The sequence below is a fragment of the Bos mutus genome, chromosome 10, assembly GCF_027580195.1.
Source record: "Bos mutus isolate GX-2022 chromosome 10, NWIPB_WYAK_1.1, whole genome shotgun sequence".
Taxonomy (NCBI): domain Eukaryota; kingdom Metazoa; phylum Chordata; class Mammalia; order Artiodactyla; family Bovidae; genus Bos; species Bos mutus.
Genome location: NC_091626.1, coordinates 79,959,687 through 79,964,504, shown reverse-complemented (window position 1 = coordinate 79,964,504; position 4,818 = coordinate 79,959,687). Strand labels below are relative to the sequence as shown.

General features: G+C 42.8%; 1 pseudogene; it reads left to right on the top strand.

Annotated features, from left to right (window-relative positions):
• Window positions 1–4,427: 4,427 nt before the first annotated feature.
• On the top strand, window positions 4,428–4,614 carry LOC102287297 (metallothionein-1A pseudogene; annotated as a pseudogene).
• The last annotated feature ends 204 nt before the right edge of the window (window positions 4,615–4,818 follow it).

The window sequence follows — 4,818 nt, the reverse complement described above, 5'->3', positions numbered from 1 at the left end:
ACTAGTACAGCCACTATAGAGAACAGTGTGGAGATTCTTTAAAAAGCTGGAATAGAACCGCCATACGACCCAGCAATCCCACTGCTGGGCATACACACCGAGGAAACCAGAATTGAAAGAGACACATGTACCCCAATGTTCATTGCAGCACTGTTTACAATAGCCAGGACATGGAAGCCACATAGATATCCATCGGCAGATGAATAGATAAGAAAGGTGTGGTACATAAACACAATGGAACATTACTCAGCTATTAAAAAGAATACATTTGAATCAGTTCTAATGAGGTAGATGAAACTGGAGCCTATTATACAGAGCAAAGTAAGCCAGAAAGAAAAACACCAATACAGTATAATAATGCATATATATGGAATTTAGAAATATGGTAACGATGACCCTATATGCGAGACAGCAAAAGAGACACAGATGTAAACAGACTGTTGGACTCTGTGAGAGAAGGCGAGGCTGGGATGATTTGAAAGAATAGCATTGAAACTTATATATTATCTTATATGAAATAGATTGCTAGTCCAGGTTCAATGCATGAGGCAGGGTGCTCAGGGCTGGTGCACTGGGATGACCCTGAGAGATGGGATGGGGAGGAAGGTGGGAGGGAGGGTCTGGATGGGGAACACATGTACACCCATGGCTGATTCATGTGAATGTATGGCAAAAACCACCACAATATTGTAAAGTAATTAGCCTCCAATTAAGATAAAAATAAATAAATAAAAATAATTTCATGGCTGCAGTCACCATCTGTAGTGATTTTGGAGCGCAAAAAAAAAAAAAACAAAGTCTCTCACTATTTCCACTGTTTCCCCATCTATTTGCCATGAAGTGATGGGACCGCTTGCCATGATCTTTGTTTTCTGAATGTTGAGCTTTAAGCCAACTTTTTCACTCTCCTCTTTCACTTTCATCAAGAGGCTCTTTAGTTCTTCTTCGCTTTCTGCCATAACATCATCTGCATATCTGAGGTTATTGGTATTTCCCCCAGCAATCTTGATTCCAGCTTGTGCTTCATCAGCCCAGCGTTTCTCATGATGTACTCTGCATATAAGTTAAATAAGCACAGTGACGATATACAGCCTTGACGTACTCCTTTTCCTATTTGGAACCAGTCTGTTCAATGTCCAGTTCTAACTGTTGTTTCCTGACCTGCATACAGATTTCTCAAGAGGCAGGTCAGGTGTTCTGGTTGATGACAGAGCTACAAAATTGTAGAGCAGAAGCCTCATTATAACCTCAGGGGGAAAGTTAGCACTCTTAGGTATAAGGCAGAAGTCATGATGACTGTCAGGGTCAGAAGTTGAAAACTGTACCAACTGCTGCTCCCTAATCTTTCTCCTGATTTCCTTCATCTGCCCTATGTACTTGTCCACATCCTCTCCCACTTTATTGTGATCACTATGCCTGCTGGATATGGCCTGTCAAAACCAGGGACAAGTCACCTAGTCCTGCCCCAGCTTGAATTGCTTCAGGCTTCTGGCCTGACCCCGCTCCCAAATGACACGATTCCTTTCTACTCTGCACAGAGGCCTGGTCCCCTCCTTCATTCTCCTCCCGGGCATTTTCCATGTTGAGCTTTTCCACTACTGTTCTTCTTTGAACACCATCCGGCTGTCTCCCCTTCCTCCCAGTTGGCCCAGGACATTTATATTCACAGACTTGCTCCCCCTCTTTGGGGGCTGCCCCCACCCAGCAAGCCCTCATGGCCCTGGGAGCAGGGATCAAGGAGGGAGTGAGCAAAGTTAGGGTCTACAGACACACACACACTCATGCACAGACTTTTGAATGAAGCTCCAGATGACTATAGATGGGTTTATTTTGTTCATGGCTATATCCACAGGCTCTAGAACACATAGCAGAGCACATAGTAGATGCTCAATAAATGTTTGTGGAATGATGGACATAATAAATGAATATCTTACCTAGTTTTTTCTAAAAGTGTGGTTTACAGACACTTTCTAAGTCACCTGGTTTTGGTATTGTACACTAAACAATTATCCGCAACCTTGAAGTTGAAAGTTATGTTATGCTTGACAGGAATTTTTAGGACTTCAAGCCCAGGAGGCACCATCTCAAATAACCCTGAGAGAATTATTCTGAAGAGGTGAGGGGAAGCCAGGATATATAGGAGTTTTGCCACAAAGGGCAGAAGTCTGAACATCAAAAGATTTTTGTTAATTAATGCTGGACTGGAAGAAACACAAGCTAGAATCAAGATTGCCGGGAGAAATATCAATAACCTCACATATGCAGATGACACCACCCTTATGGCAGAAAGTGAAGAGGAACTAAAAACCCTCTTGATGAAGGTGAAAGTGGAGAGTGAAAAAGTTGGCTTAAAGCTCAATATTCAGAAAACTAACATCACGGCACCCGGTCCCATCACTTCATGGGAAATAGATGGGAAAACAGTGGAAACAGTGACAGACTTTATTTTCTTGGGCTCCAAAATCACTGCAGATGGTGATTGCAGCCATGAAATTAAAAGATGCTTACTCCTTGGAAGGAAAGTTATGACCAACCTAGATAGCATATTCAAAAGCAGAAACATTACTTTGCCAACAAAGGTCTGTCTAGTCAAGGCTATGGTTTTTCCTGTGGTCATGTATGGATGTGAGAGTTGGACTGTGAAGAAGGCTGAGCGCCGAAGAATTGATGCTTTTGAACTGTGGTGTTGGAGAAGACTCTTGAGAGTCCCTTGGACTGCAAGGAGATCCAACCAGTCCATTCTGAAGGAGATCGGCCCTGGGATTTCTTTGCAGGGAATGATGCTGAAGCTAAAACTCCAGTACTTTGACCACCTTATGCAAAGAGTTGACTCATTGGAAAAGACTCTGATGCTGGGAGGGATTGGGGGCAGGAGGAGAAGGGGACGACAGAGGATGAGATGGCTGGATGGCATCACTGACTCGATGGACGTGAGTCTGGGTGAACTCCAGGAGCTGGTGATGGACAGGGAGGCCTGGTGTGCTGCGATTCATGGGGTCTCGAAGAGTCAGACACGACTGAGTGACTGAACTGAACTGAACTGAAAGACAACCAAATATGTCAAGTTAAGGAATTTGGTGCTTTTCTATGCATGGGAAGATACAAGAGACTAGATACTGAAATCGTTCCTTTGAAGTGCACCTCAGCTATCTGGGGCCAGGGGCCTGTGTTTTCATATCTCGAGTTTCCTCAGGGCTTGCCATGGGGAGTGGCTGCAATCTGTTCTTTGTCTCCTTCCTGAGTACCTTCAGGGCTCACTAGCTCACCACAGCTGGTGGCTACAATCACTGATGACTGTGACATCCTTTGTTACTGATATGGCAGGCAATATTCTATTTTTCAATATGTTTATAGAAGATTGCTGAGGGCCACCCCAAACCTCCTGGATTGAAAATTCTTAGGTTGGGTCAGGAAATTTTCATCTACCTGGCACACAAAAGTTTGAGAACAGTTGACCCAGCCCAACCCAGTCATTTCACAAAAAGGGTATGATGGCCAAGATTATAGAGCTTGCTTGCAGAAAACAAGGACTACAGCTATCATTCCATTCTTTTTCATTGCAAATTATTTTCATTTGTACCATCCAAAATGGTGTTAAGGTCTCAGGAAGAACTTGAAGTTCCTATGAGGAGGCCATACGACACTAATTAAAATATTTATTTCTGAAAAATAGTTGCAAAATGAAAAAAGAGAAAACCAAGAAATATGCAAAGTTCTAAAGGTTATATAAAATTTTCAGGAAAATATAAATTTTAACAGTAGAATTTGTATCTTGTTCTTTTGATCCCAAATTTCTACTATTACATTTCCCTGCTCTAGTAAAGAGTAATAATTCATTTAAGTGATTTTTATTGAGTGCCACTAGGGGCTGTGTTCCAGAGCAACAATAACAAAAAAGACAAAGTTCCTGCCCTCATGAAGCAGCCACCAGGGAAATAGTCAAAACACAAAGATAAGTATGTAATTCAGAGAGTCCTTAGTGCTATGAAAGAGAAATGGAGCAAGTTACTGAGAAGGAAGGCAACAAGATTAGGATGGAAAGAGCAGAGGGAGGTTATTTTATATTAGGGTTCAGGAAAGCCTCAAAGAGAGGATGGTACCTGAAGATAGACCTGGATGAAAGAAGGAAGGAAGGAAGAAGTCAAAGGAAGGTCAAGTGCCCTGAGTCAGAAGGAGCAGAGTGAGACAAAACTTTGTATTCAGATGATTTATTAAGAAAATGTATTCCAGTGTTGATGAGAGTATGGATAAAAGAGAACCCTGTGCACTGTTGATGGGAATGTAAATTGGTGCACACCACTATAAAAAAAAAAAAAAAAAACAACTCAATGTGGCGTTTCCTCAAAAATTTTAAAGTACACCTCCCACTGGATCAGGGGATGTGCTTCTACACTTGCTTTGGACCTCGGACCTTGCCTTTCTTCCAAATGGACCCCAACTGCTCCTGCCCCCACTGGCAGCTCCTGCAGCTATGCTGGCTCCTGCACCTGCGAGGCCTGCAGATGCCCCTCCTGCAAGAAGAGCTGCTGTTCCTACTGCCCCGTGGGCTGTGCCGAGTGTGCCCAGAGCTGCATCTGCAAAGGGGCCTCAGACAAGTGCAACTGCTGCACCTGATACCCGGCAGAGCCTGCCTCAGTTGTTGATAGAGCAACCATGACAAATTTATATACATATTTTTTTCACACAACCTGACCTGGTGCTACATTTCCTTTTCCTATGAGACATGTGATTTCCAGTAAAGTTGTTGACTTCAAAAAAAACTTTTTTTTTTGGTAAGTTAAACTATCATATGATCCAGCAGTTCCACTTTTGGATAGT